The 15079-nt window shown below is 45.6% G+C and overlaps 2 pseudogenes; one reads left to right on the top strand and one right to left on the bottom strand.

The window, feature by feature from the left end:
- Positions 1-5677: 5677 nt before the first annotated feature.
- LOC146206936 (uncharacterized) lies at positions 5678-8434 on the top strand (annotated as a pseudogene).
- Positions 8325-10688, bottom strand: LOC146206935 (uncharacterized; annotated as a pseudogene).
- Between the last annotated feature and the right edge of the window lie 4391 nt (positions 10689-15079).

The raw sequence follows: 15079 nt of genomic DNA, 5'->3' as shown, positions 1-15079 counted from the left end.
TCTGGGCAACTAAGGTATGATAAGCCATAGAATTGATCCCTTTTAAGACGTGGTGCACACGTTCAGGTTCTGTCATGGTGGGACTAATGCGCCGAAAAAGTGCAAGAACCGCCTGTATGTAAGACGCATATGATTCATCAGGACCTTGAAGGCGGGAAGCGAGCTTGTTTCTCGCGATCTCAGTCCGAACTATCGGGTCGGCGAAGTATTGTCGGAACTGCTCTTTGAAAGTGGTCCAGTTAGTAGTGTGGGGTTCGCGATTAATGAACCAGTTTCTGGCGACCTCAATGAGATAGAACGAAACGTTGAGGAATTTTAAAGCCTCGTCCCATCGGTTATAGGCACTGCAGCGCTCATATGTGTCGAGCCAGTCATCGACGTCTTCGTCGCGACGACCAGCGAACAGCGCCGGGTCCCGTTGACGTGGGGCCAGAGTCGGAGGCGCCGGTGCAGCCGAGGTAGAGGGTCCGGCCTGGTCGGGATTGCTCTCGGTGGACATGATTATGGTAGGAGCTGCCAAACGGCGACCGGAACGTAGCTCCAGCGAGAGGCAGGGTCCAAGGCAGCAAGGGGATCGAATTTGACCTCCACCACTTGTGAAAGAAGGCTAGGTTGAGACGGCAAGGTCGTGACGGCAAGGCCAGCGATGCCTTGTCTAGCGTTTTAATCCGATGGCAAAAACCCAGGCGCGTACCGGAGCCGGCGCCACGGGACGATGATGATGGTATGTACAAATGAAAGAGAAAGATCATGGAATTAACAAATTAAAGAACATCCACGGAAGGCTCACACCAGGTTTATCATATAAAGCATGAACAGCACCGGTGATAGAGGACAGCCTTGTCTTAATCCTTGCATACTTTGACATCCTCCGTACTTCTTATTCCTTCCCACGTAATTTCTACTTTGTTATCCAGGTATATTTCCTGTAGGAACTCTATTATCTCATAACCGATACCTTCTTTTAATATGTTCCTCAGGAGTTCCCTGCTTACGTTGTCGTACGCCCCGTTTATGTCCAGGAAGGCCAAATGCAAAGGTCTATTTTCCACTCTAGATATTTCGATGCATTGGGTAAGCACGAACAGGCTATCATCTAAACGCCTAGCATTTCTAAAGCCGTTCTGAAGTTCTCCGAGTATCTTGTTACTTTCAACCCATGCTTGCATCTTTAATTTCACCTCCTGCATGGCTATCCTGTACATAAGAGATGTTATGGTAATCGGCCTGTAGGATTTTATGTGCATCCTGTCTCCTCTCCCTTTATAAATCGAATTCATTTTACTCTGCCGCCAGCTGTCCGGAATTTGCTTATTCGTTATGACTGTTTCCAGAGCTTTTAACAACGTTTCCTTACTTTTTGGACCGAGTTCAATAATCAGCTTGATCGGAATTCCATTTATTCCTGTAGATGTGTTTTTAGGAATATTTTTTCTGCCTTTTTCCAGTTTAGATTGGTCAGTTCTAAGCTGCTTTGTATTCTGCTACCTTGTGTTGCTTCCTGATTTGCGGAGATTACCCTATCGTCGCTCTTAAATGACTCGGCTATAAATGATGTAATGTAGTTCACTGCGTTATCTCCCTTTAAACAATTTCCCTCGTTATCTTGAATCCGATCCTGCTTTCTCTGATTCATCTTCCCTAGCCAGCTTATATGGTTCCAGAATTTTCTTGCTCCGCCTCTAGAGGCATCGTGTATATCAGCCATCCAGCGATCAGTGGACTGTCTTATTTTACTTTGGACGAGGGCCTGCACTTGAATTTTCTTTTGTCGATATGATTCCCATTTTTGGTCGATTTCCTCCTGAGATACCTGTGCTTTCTTTGCCATTCGGTGTACCCTTGAAGCAGCCCGTCGTTGTTCAATAGCTTCCCTGATTTCCTTATTCCACCAGCTCCGTGGCTTCCTCTTTCCATTCCAGCGGTTTGCTACTTTAACCTCCTGAATTTTCCTCCTTATGAGTAGTTCTACCTGTTCATAATCCCAGTCTTCCATGGGGCTTTTCTCTATTGCTTCCTCTATGTCTGCTGCTATCTGCGCTATTTGATCGTCGTTTAATTTTGCGTTTACGTTTTGTCTAAGTTCCATTTCTCTTTTCATCAAGGGCCCCATCTGCCGACTAATACGTTTATGATCACTTCCCAGACTATACTCCCCTTCTTCATCTATTTCCATTTTTGTGACCTTGCTATAAATTTCCTGCGACATTAGACAATAGTCAATGGTCGTCTGCCTGTTGCGGAATTCCCACGTGATTTGGCCTTCACATTTTGTTTCTCTATTTACTCTAACTAGATCGTGTTGCTCACAAAAATCTAGCATTAGCTTGCCATTACAATCCGTGTATCCATCCAGATCGTCGATGTGGCCGTTCATGTTCCCCAGTAGAAAATTATTGCCCCCGTTTCCAAACTGGCTTATATCGTCACTGAGACATTCAACAAGATCCCTGTTCTATTGCCTGCATTGATGTCCTGTTCCTAAATAAACTACCCCTAGCCATGTCCTTATGCCGGCAATTGTTCCTGAAACCCAGATATGTTCTTTACAAGATGATTTAATTCTTTGCCAATTTGTTCCCTGGTGTATCAAAATACCTACCCCTCCACCCTTTTTTTCCGTTCTCGTTCTGTTGTACCCTTCCCAGACGTAGCCTTCTATAAACGGCGGAACTTCTAGATCCCCGAGATGAGTCTCGCAAAGAGCGTACACACCTATTTTGTCATCCTTCAACTGCTGTTCTATCTCTAGCCATTTCGCTCTTTTTCTACCTCCTTGCATGTTTATGTAGCTGATCCTAGTGTTAAATTTCTTTTTTGTACTTTTCTTTCCCGACCTCCTCCTTGCCATTTCTGGGGGTTCTGCCTCCGTTATTACACTTTCTTCTGCTTCACTTCTAACTACCTCTGTGCACGGAGTCCTCGCGGACCCCCTAAAAAAGCTACAGCCCTGCCTGCCAGTCGCTAGCCGATCTCTGCTCCCACCCTTCTGTTAAAATGAATGCCATCTCGCTGAAAAGCCCTACCAAAACCTGCTTTATGTACCTCCCTGTTTACCTCAACCACTTCGAAACGCTTCTCCAGGCTTAACTTTCTTATGTCCTGATTAACTGTTACCACGCCCTTTTCCATCTTTCCGTTCAATCCTAGCACCTCTGGTACTGTGCATACAACTATCTGCGTCTGCTGTGCTATCTCCCTGATCTCGTCAACTCCCTTAGCTAAACTTTCCACCACTCCTGCAGCGTCATCATTTAGGACATCGTTTAGCCCCGCGGCTACTATTACCATACTGCGCTCTGCGGAATTCTTCAACAGCCTATTTTTACTCTCTTTTAGCACTGCCCTCATTGTTCTCCCTGAGAAGGCTCCAACCAACACTCTCTTATCACCCCTTATACGTTCCAAGATATCTCGCTTGCACCTGTCCATGTTAGAATCTCCGGCAATAAGCACCTGGGCCTTCTCTCTCCCTCTCCGAACTGTTGGCTCCTGCTTTCGGTTATCTGTGTCCTTATCTCTGGGATTTTCATTCGTCCTTACTTCTTCCTTTTTTTCCGGCTTCTTTGCTGCTTCTAAATAGCTATGACGGTTCGGATCTGCCTGACCTACTTTGCTTATGCCTTCCATGCCAGTGTTGGCCCCAGCCACGTGGCCCTCACTGGAATGTTCGTCCTCGTTGGTTCCAAGAATAAAGTCGGGCCTTTTTTTTTTCAATTTCAGTAAGCTGTCCAAGCAGTTTCTGATTTTCCGCTCTTAACAAACGTACTTAATTTTCTAAATCATCCACACGAGACACTAAACTGCCCCTTTCTTGATCAAATCTATCTAGACGCGCACTCAGTACGCAACACCGACACAAAAAGTCGCTGCCTTCCGCTTCACCTACAGAGTCAAAACGCGTTTCCTTGAGATTAACCTGCGCCTCACACTGAGTACACTTTACCTTCTTTTGATTGCACATCTTAAGCGCTCATCGACTGAACTATATCTATTACGAATTCTCAGAATATACAAATTGCCAAAAGAAGACGCAAGAAACGACTAGCAAACAAGCGTTAAAAACCAATTCTGCGAATGCCAATAGCCTAGAAAAAAAATATTTATCTAAACAAGATAGCTAATAATGAACGCCAAGAAAACCTAGCTGCCGGCACGAAAAACCAGGCCGCTAGGACCAAGAGCTAAAATCTATTCTTTAGGCTGCACCTAACCTAACTAGCTGAAAACGAAATAAAGTTAATAAAAGAAAGAACTCATCTATTTGACGCTTCGGAAGCTCCCGCTGTCGCCAGTCCGTCCGTTTCCGGTAGCCACGTGCAATAGGAGGAGCGATGGAACACGCGTCCGCACCACACGGCTGTCAACTGTCAACCAAACAAACAAAAAAAAAAAAACTACACAGCGAGCGCCACCTCACGGCGAGGATGGGAATGACAGCGTCCAATCAGCGATGTCGCCAGATTGTAGGCGTGTCCACCACGAGCATGTGGCTTTTTCTGGTGCCTAATACTTGTACCAAAGTGGTGTTAAGCAAAAAAGAAATCTAATAATTACATAGTAATGCAAACTAGTGAATAATTGACTGAAATATTCTTAAAAACTTCCTGTTAACAACTGCCAAGCAGTTTTCTTGGCTCATGAGTACCTTTTTCGCCGCTAGATAATGTCGCGCGCGCGGCGGTGTCATCTGCTTCCTCGCTCGCTGTGAAGTTTTTGTAAGTTCTGTCTTTCGCACAGAATGACAAATATCCTAAGAACGAGGTCTACAACGCCCGTAGTATGCAGTCCGAATCCCGCTAGCTCTATGACGGAGGAGTTGCTGCCGCCGTTGCGAGTATGAACGAGCTGCTTGATACCGGCACCGCGCCTGCCGATGTAGCGGAGCAGCGTCCGTAGCCTTATCGGCCGCTCAAGCGTCGTGAGTATGCGCGAACTTTCCGTGAATAGCTGTCAATATCGGACGCAGCCGATGACACATGGAATCCGACCGCACTCGATCCAGTCAACCACCGTCCGCACCCCTTCCGCTCATGTAGAAGGGGGGCAAAAACCCAGCCCGCACACTTACGTACGCTATTTGTCTCTACGACTGCCGGATTCAAATGGTCGCACTGCTGTTGACCGAGAGCTCCCGATCGTAAAGTAGCGATCGAAGCGCGTAGAGCACCTTCGCTTCTGACGGCAGCCCGGCATACCCCTTCGTCCCCACTTCGCTTCGCGATCGGCACACAGCCTTGTACCTCTGTCACACGAGCAAATTTAATGTCATTCGATTCGAATGACATTAGCATCTAATGTCATTATTCACCTGCTACACGAGAAAATTTAATGTTCGAATTAGGTTCGAATGACATCTTTCATCGAATGAGTTTGGGGAACTCATTCGCATTCGATCTCGAACCGAATGTATACTGTTTACCCCAGGTGAGTGACGAGAGCAAGCAAAGTGAAAAAATAATATGCGTACTAGCGAAGCTAAGACTTTTTTTTTAAGCGCCATAAAAAGAATAGTTATTTGTGCTGAGAAATCTGCGCCGCGGTCTTGTCTCATGCGCCATTACTCTCGATATCAGTAGTGCCCGGACTAGCCTGCCGCGGCCATTATTTCAAGCGGCAGGGGTAGTGGTGGTGGGGTGTGTGGTTTGTGGTTTACCCGTGTCAACTGTGTTGTGCGATGGCTACGGCTACAGCGGCTGCAGAATCGAAAGAAAGAGCACATTGGAGCACCGAGGAAACATTTACTCTCATCAAATTACGGGAAGATCATCTTCATGACTTGAGGAGAGCGAAGCGCAACTCCAAGGTATACCAGTTAATAGTTGAAAAGCTGCGCGAGGGTGGCATCAACAAATCTTTGCGAGAAACGAAGACAAAAATTGAGAACCTGGCAAACAAGTACAGGTAAGCGTATTTTGTTAAATATTGAAGCATGACTTCGTGCAAAGAGAAAACAGCTGTATCGCGTGCACGTGTCATTGTTTTGTAAACATTGCCGCGGGTAGCTTATCAGATATGACTTGCGTCTAATGATATAGTACGTGCGGTTTAACGTCGAGACGCTTCACGCAGGCACCGAAGGACGCCGTTGTGGAAAACCTTCGATGATTATTATATCAGTTCAGTCGTTCAGTCGTGTCCGACTCTTCGTGACCCTATGGACCATGTCACGCCACGCTTTCCGGTCTCTCACTATCTTCCTAACATCACATAACTTTATCTGCAGTGCCTCGAGGATGCCATCTAACCATCGCGTTCGCTGCCTACCCCTTCTCCGGCGACCCTCAACCTTTCCCAACATCAAATCTTTCTCCAGCGACTCCTCTCTTCTCATCAGATGACCAAAGTAGCTGAGCTTTAACTTTAGAATTTGACCCTCCAATGAGCAGTCAGGGTTTATGGTCGACAATATCGACTGATTTGATCTTCTGGCAGTCCAAGGAACTCTCAAGAGTCTTCGCCAGCACCACAATTCAAACGCGTCAATTTTTCGGCGGGCAGCCTTTTTCACTGTCCAACTCTCGCATCCATACATCACAACTGGAAAGACCATAGCGCGAGTTATACGGATCTTGGTTGGCAGACTAATGTCTCTGCTCTTTACTAGGCGGTCAAGGCTAACCATTGCTCTCTTTCCCAGAAGCAGGCGTCTCCTAATTTCATGGCTGCATTCTCCTTCCGAGGTAATCTTGGAGCCCAAGAACAGAAAATCTGTCACAGCTTCCACTTCTTGTCCATTGATGCTCCAGGACTTGATAGGGCAAGACGCCATGATCTTTGTCTTTTTAATGTTCAGTTTAAGCCCAAACTTCTCACTCTCTTCTTGTACGCGCATCAGAAGACTCTTGAGTTCCACTTCACTTTCTGCCATTAAAGTGATATCATCCGCATATCTAAGGTTGTTGATACGTTTTCCAGCAATCTTCACTCCAGCTGAAGACTCGTCCAGACCGGCCTTCCTCATGATGCACTCTGCATATAGGTTAAATAGGCAGGGCGACAGTATGCAGCCTTGCCTCACTCCTTTCTCGATCGGAAACCAATCAGTAAGACCATGCCCAGTTCTGACTATTATATCTGATTATTATATCATCAGTTCTGATTGTTATATCACTTGCGCTTTAATGTGCCCCGACTTCGCACAGCACAGTTCGCTTGAAAACGCAGTCCCCACGGTATAAAGTACGGTAATTTAGTAATTTTCACTAGAGGATTATGAAATTCCTTGTGCGATCCTGGATCAATGGGGCAGCTGACAAGTTTTCACGTAGCTGCCGATGTCGGAAAGCCGTCATCTTGCGGTCGAAGCTTCCGATCCATTATGAGATATAGCTTGTCGTATATTGTACGACGCATTCAGCGGTGCAGGCCGATTGAGAAGCACTGCACTAAATTTTAATCAGTTTTTCACCTTCAGTCGTCTTTATCAGCTGCGTGTTGCGCACTATATCGTGCAGCCAACACAGTGCATACTTGAGATACATTATTTATTGTTTCGGGGCCAAAGGACATTGCAGAGAGTTGTATACGTACTGAAAATGTATTAGCAAAGCGCTAATGTTTTTTTATTGTTGCAGAGACATCAACAACAACAACAAAAAAAAAGGGATAGGGCAAGGACGGATAACTTGGCCCTACTACTGGGATATACACAAATTTCTCAATAAATTGCCGATGAATAACCAGAGAGAGATGGAAAAAAGCCAGTGCTACACTGTGGAGGAGGCAAGACGGACGTGCACATCTTGGATGCATTTTGCTGCAGCTGTTCACTGGTAGTAAAAAATAAATGACATTTTGGGAATGCTACAGTTCCCTTGTTCACATATCTGCCTGTCGTGTACAGTTATATTTGTTAACAGTGGCATTATGTAAGGTAGTACAAAATTTACTTACAAGAAAACCTTTGTCATACTTGCACTGAGCAGTGATGAATAGGTTGCAGGTGCATGTCAGCACAATTTCCTAGTGCTATGTAATACTACATGTTGCCATTCTGTAGATTCATATTACTTGCTTGCACTGCTTCAAAATACTTCAGATGATATTATTAGTATCTCATTGCTTTCTAGCTCATCCACCAAATGGACAATGGGTACAGCACCCAAGAAGATGATGCGGCACCCGCCAGCCTGTATGAGGACGCAGTGTAGGGAACGATGCGTGTGAAACATTTGAACAGTCTGCCACAGCAGTTGAGCCAGCGGAATCAACACCTGACCTCAACGGAGCCGCGAGAAAAGAGGGCAAAACGACCGTCGCAAGCAAACGCGCTAGCACAACTCATTCAGGAGCAGCGGTAACTGCGCCTATTACTAAGACAGGAATGAAGAAGACGCAGGAATTCCAAGACAAACAAATTCACCTGCAAGAGCAAGGTGCGCAGCGTGAAGAACAATTTCTTTCATGCTTTAGGGAAGTATTCAAAAAATAAATACTCCTTGCATACAAAACCACTTCTGCCTTGTCTGTCAAGCAGCATGATTACTCTTGAATTCACCACCGGGGTGCCTTTCAAGCTACTTTTCAAGTTTCCAGACTTCTCATTGTATTCCTTGACCACTGAAGGGGCAGGAAAACAGTGGCCAATAATAATGGACAGCATAAAAGATTATTCAATGCGAAATAATCATTCAGTTAAACTGAAAACATCAGAATACAAACATATTGCCCTTTCTGACAAAGCTAATTTCCTTACAGAAGGCAGTGTAGCTTCGAACTGACTCGTGAAGGAATCACTGCCTCTCCTCTGCCAGCTGCGCAATATGAGAGCCTACCATTTTTCTAATTTATTCAAAGAGCTGAAAATTCTAAGTGTGTGCAAATATCAAATATTTCATTTCAAAGTGGTTACTAGAATAAAAATTGGATGCAAATATATCATTCTGGAGTAGTGAAAATATCAAAGCAGTTTACATTAAAAGGCAAACACTTTTACACAAAATGCAGCAATAAAACGAGGGGAAATAATTGTGACGGCTACAACACTTCTGGTTCTGTTGTGCAATGCTACTGGTCATGTAGCCTGCTGAGCACACCTCCAGAAGTACTGAGCAAGAGCAGCTCGGACATAATGTCCATTCCCACGTGACTGAGTGGTGGTGTGCGATGGCTGTTGGAAGAGTGCATCAAAGGCAGGCACGTCTTTCTCCCACTGCGAATCCACAGTGTCTCTGAATGCTTCACATATGTTGTGAAGAACACACGCGGCCCTGATGGCTTGCTTCTCATTGGACACCTTGCATTCCATCCGCTTCATCACAAAACGAAAGCGATCTTTAAGTCTTCCAAACGCATTCTCCACTATGCGTCTTGTTCTAGAGAGGTTGTAGTTGTAGGCGGCTTCGCAGGTGCCAGGTGATGATGTACTCGGAAATTTCAGAAAAGTTGAAGTCAAGGGGAAAGCCTGATCGCAGAATATAACCGGTGTCACAGCAACACCTTCGATTGTGGCCACAGGCGATTCAAAGTGTCCATCATCCATAAGTGTACACAGCTTGGAGCGTCCATACACGTTGGCATCGTGGCATCGGCCGGGGGCTCCAATATTCATGTACCGGAAACGGTAGTGGTGGTCTACCAAGGCCAGCAGTATTATACTGTACCTGCACAGAAGAAACGATAGAAACAATTGATTTTTCGCTCATATGTAACAGCGGATAGTCCTATTTGTGATGTGCCCAACTGCCAAAAACAGCCATGCTGAAAAAACGTCCTTCTCAAATAGCTGTTTAGTTAGGCAACAGGTGCAGGCCACACAGCATGTAAGCTGTGGTCTTATGCATGCATGCTTATGTTTTTTCTTAAGGGGAATGCTATGGGCACAGGATCCTGCACTCCACTGCATGTAGGCTATGTGCACAGACTGGCACGCTGCTGCAACATCTTTAGCCTTGACCTCTCCATCGCAAATCACAATATTTCTACGTTGCTGGGGACAAAAAAAAAGAGGGAGGGGGGATTAAGGCACCGTGGGGGCAAAAGTAGCACATGCTGGTGTTGGCAATAGTCTCTTCCTACTACCACTGTACAGCAGGACGTTGCTTGGAAGGAACTGCTAATTCGGCAAATTATCTCAACTTTTTGAGGCTGATGCGTACTTATAGTGACAGTACACAGACAGTGGACAACTGTAATTATGAAATTCTAGCATAGGAAGTCGCAGAAAATACACCATATTACAGTTCCCGCAGAGCAAAAAAAAAAACAAACGCATTTTTTGCAGAAACGTCTGCATTTGACAGCTACTATTTGTAAAGCTATGTTCAGTAACGACTAGCTATGAATTATATATCATGATACAACGAGAATAAAATGTCAATTCACTAAAATTTCGCGGCCACATAAGAAGTCTGCAAGGTACCTACCACCCTTTGTAGTTATGGTAATCAATGGCGTTGTATTTGGGCGGGGATATCGGGAAATGGCAACCGTCGAGAGCGCCGATTCCCTGTGGAAAGCCAGTGAAGGAGAAGAATTCCTTGACATGTTCCTTCAATTCGTGGCGCCGGACCATATGGAGCCACTTTGCCTAGATTAATGATGGCGCTGCACACCTCTCGGAACACGACGTTCACAGTTGAGCGGCCAATTCCGAAGAGATGGGCAATCGTACGGTCTTCGGAGCTTGAACAAAGCCGATATAGCCCAACGGCCATCGTTTTCTCGACAGACAAGGGCTGCCTCATATTTGTGGTTTCGCGCTCTAAGACGAGCTTGCAAGACTCCACAATATATCGGAATGTTGTTGGCGACGCACGAAACGCTTGCTTAAAGTGGTTTTCTCCAAGATGTGGCAAAGTGTCTTCGAACCAGCGTTCATTTCGCTGAAATGCCCACCGTTCACGGTGAACTACACGGTCGGTAGCTACTATTGCAGCTATGGCAAACGAATTGCTCACCAGCCTCAGTGCCATGCCTTCGTTGATTTTAGACTGGGCTTCTATTGCTAATTCTAGCACCTCCTCTTCGTGTTTTCGTTTAACACGGAAATACAAGAGGCGACTAGAGTTTTCACTTTCTGCATATCAACCGCGTCGCAGTTCCTCCGCACAGCGCCATGTTCGGGAAGCTCAGAGTAAAATATTATATGAGGAACGCCTGAGGGAATTGGACAGTAACAGATGGGCAGCTGAAGTATTGAAATACCTATACCTAAAACGCGTTGACTTACAACGGAGGAGAAGAACTAGAAAACTAACCAGTAAGTATGCTGGCCACAAGGACGAAGAAATAAAGAACGTTAAGCAACAGGTGAAAAACACAGAAGGTAAAAATTGGATAAATCTATGGAAAAGAAACAGTGTGGAATTATACCGAAAGTGGAAAAGGCAGATCCATCCGGAAGTCGACGCAGACGCAGTTACACTTCCTGAAGCTCTGGGGTTTAGAGATACCCACGGAGGAATTCCTTCCTCAATGGAGATACCAGTGGCCGGGTGAATAAACCGGCGGTGGAAGCTAGCAAAAAACGACTGGAAGATTGGTGGCTTAAAAGCAGAAAAGTGGCATAATGTTAGTCATGTAGAAACAAAAATTCAATAAATAGAATGATGGTGATCGAAAAATACAGCGCAGAGAGGGACGAGGACAAAAAAAAAAAAAAAAAAAGAAGACAAGGACACACGAGCACTGGTATAGAATGATGGTATAGTTCACCAATCTAAAACAATAAGATATAGGGAGAAAAAGGAGCATGATAGCAACTGCTACCACCCCGTTTCAAAGGGGAGGCTCATATAGTCGATTCATCCATCCAACCAGGCAGCGCCACTAGTACAGCCACGAGTGAGCGCCAGAACATTTTCGTAGTGGCCGCCTGGGCAGGGCGCGCGCTTGAAAAAGGCGGCCTGCGCAGCAAGCGACGTAGCGAAACACAATGCTAGAGTTACAAGACTGACAGGGACTAGCCTTGGCCGCCCTCTGGGCGTTTATTTCTAGGCTGGAAATATGAGAAACGGAAGATGACAGGAGAAGCGCGCGCAGTTGAAAAAGGCCGAGCAAAAAACGAAGGCGGTGGGAGGGTGGGGGGCGTAAAACATACGTAAAAAATGTAGAAAATACAGAAAACATTTGTGGCGAACGCCTCTCCTCCAGAGTGTGGTACAGCTTCACAAAAGCCTGCTCGAACGCCCCAAGCAGGGGTGGGTGAGAAAAAAAAAAAAAAAAAAGCTGCGGAGAATCGGAGAATCGAGCGGTCGAGAAGGGTGGAACGAGTATGGGAGAAGAATAGGATTGAATGAAGCCAGGGCCGGCTTAACAGTGCTGAGGGCCCGGTTCAAAACAACCTAATAGGGCCCCTGTAACCACCCCTCCTCCTCCCACCTCCCGAGTCCTGATGCATCTTAGAATTTTTTGCAGATAATACACGTAATATTCGAAGAATCTGCAGACTGTTTATGAACCCTACTTGAGCATATACTTTCCCTCAGATCACACGGACGGACTGGCATCTAGACTGAGGTATTCTAGGAAACGACAGGAAGCACAACATCCTCCCTAAAGAATCAGAACGCGCATTCGGGAAAAATATATTTCTAGAGTGGTTATTTTCTTGGCTTATTCAAAATTAGTAATATATATTTACATTTATGCAGATTTCCTACGTTTAAACATTTTGCACAAACTTTTCACTTTTAAAACAATGAAGCTCATTTGCATATATCATACACCTTTCCTGCCATTAAAAATAAGTTTGCCTTTTACGAGATAGTGTAGGCAGTTCGTTCCATCGAGACGCCGCCACATGCCGTAGATGGCGGCCGGAAAAAGTAGAGTGGGCACTGAAAATACGATGTACACTTAATCTTAAGGTGGGACAGCATTAATGGCTACCCATACAGATGCACTTGAAATAGGATGAGCACTTAAGCGGTGCTATTGCGCAAGCATCCTCTCATTTCTTTTTTGCTGAAATAGAACATGCTTACACAGGGAAGAATCCAAAGTTTAAATATTTCTCAGGAATACAAGTTTTATATGATACGTGCATTCTTATAACGTGTTTGTGTTTTTAATTCCATTTTTAAGCAAGGGAATAAGGGTATTCACGTTTCTAAACGCGGTTTCGAGCTTTTTTCTGGGAGAGTTTCTTGATGAGATTTCCAACGGTGACCCGCATGACCCTTCGTCTCCAATCACAGCAGCGACTAATTACTGAGACGGGTGTCAGCTATGAGCAGTCATGCTCTCAACTAATAATCTGTGGCTTTTGTCACAGCTTTCACTGCATACGCTCAGATTAATAAAACACACAACTGACCTAAATAGCAGTAATAACAGGGAGAATTAAGTTAGTTGACCAGTTGGTACCAGCTGACTCCCAACTGAAAGCCAGCTAGTACTTGCTGATTTCACTTGACCACCGACTGAGACTCACTGAATTTCCTCTGGTAGGCAACTGGAACCAGTTAATGCCAGTTCAGTACCAACTAGGACCAGCTGAAACCAGCTAAAATCATTCAATTTTTTTCCCATCTATTCAGCCAGTACAAAGTTTTGTACTTTCACTGGCGAAATACGAAGCTGTCTTTGGGATTAAGCGAACGATGCGATGAAGATCTTTTAAAGCATTAGGCATTGCACTAGATTAGCTCTATTTTCAATCGTGGGAAATTGGAGACAAGATGATTAGGCTGTTTTTGAAACAAACCTCTAAATTCGCCATTTTTTTCTAGCTCTTGGGGGGCCCCTGAAAACGGAGGGCCCGGTTAATTTGAACCCTTTGAACCTCGGATAATGAAGCTGGAGTCGAAGAGAAAAAAACCTAAAAAAAAAAGAAGCGACAAGCCTGAAAACTCGAGAACGCGATTACCGGGGCCTGAAAAGCCACAGGCACTTACCGTATTTACTCGCTTATAACCCGCCCCTGCATATAACCCGCACCCCTAACTTTGAACCTCATGAAATAAAAAAAAAAACCTTTCGTATAACCCGCACACTTACCTGAAAAAATGAGGACTAGGAAGTTACAACTGAGCAAACAGTCACTATTTCAGTTTTCAAAACAAATATATTTGAAAACGACTGCCGCAACGTTGTCAGTGCTGTCGTTCAATTGTCAATCGTCGCCGCTCTCACTGCTACCGTCCGAGGCTTCATCGCCGCTCTTAAAGACGTAATCATCTTCGGAACCATCTAGGCTGTTGCTTATGGCACACTTCTTGAAACTCTTGCGTACCATGTCGGCCGGGATCATCCCCCATGCATCAAAGATCCACTGGCAATATCTGGCCTTCGCACGCGTCCCGTCGGCGTAAGGGTGTCGGCCATCCACTGGGCATATAGCCGCTTCACGTGATGCACACGTCGAGTGATTGGAGCATGGAAGTCGTATTACGACAAGGTCGTTGTCAGCGAGGCTTCAGTGGCCTCGGAAGGAATCCAGCATCGAACGGCGTGCCTTTTTTCCCAGATTGCTTGAATCCAGTCAATGACGAGGTTCATCCACGAGTTATCTTCCACTCGCACAACAATTCCTGGGGGAAGTGGTGTACTCGGTAGAGTCTTGCGCTTGAATATTGCATACGGGCGCAGTTTGGTGCCGTCGGCCAAAGCACACAACATCACTGTGCAGCGCAGCTTGGTGTTGCCGCCAGTCAGCACACTAACAGATTTTGCGCCCCTTGCGCAAAGTGTTCTGCACCGCAAAACGATGTCTCCGCTTCCACGTGGTCTTCTTCCAGTCCATACTGGCCTTCAAAAGGATGGTGCAATATTAATATGCACTGCAGTTGATGTCGATGAGGATGCGGACTCTGCACGGCAGGTCGCGCGTTGCCGTAAAGCAGACCCGCCGAACCCCCCTTCTCCGGAATATTCGCGTATTACCCGCACCCCCACTTTTTAAACACATTTTTTCAATTTTTGGTGCGGGTTATATGCGAGTAAATACGGTATATTCGGCAAACGGCTTTTGAAGAGCCCTAACTGTTTTCTGGTGAGGCGGTTACCACTTTTCTCGACGATAAAGGAAAGGATGACAGATGGCATGCGGTCGCTGATACAGCAACACAGCTATGAGAATGGAAACTCCCTTACAGCACGGCACAATAAGCGATCTACAGTTTCTAATGCACAT

Source organism: Amblyomma maculatum, chromosome 1, assembly GCF_055883805.1.
Source record: "Amblyomma maculatum isolate TAMU_Amacu chromosome 1, ASM5588380v1, whole genome shotgun sequence".
Taxonomy (NCBI): domain Eukaryota; kingdom Metazoa; phylum Arthropoda; class Arachnida; order Ixodida; family Ixodidae; genus Amblyomma; species Amblyomma maculatum.
Note: the sequence above shows the minus strand (reverse complement) of the source record. Positions and strands in the feature narration are given on the sequence as shown.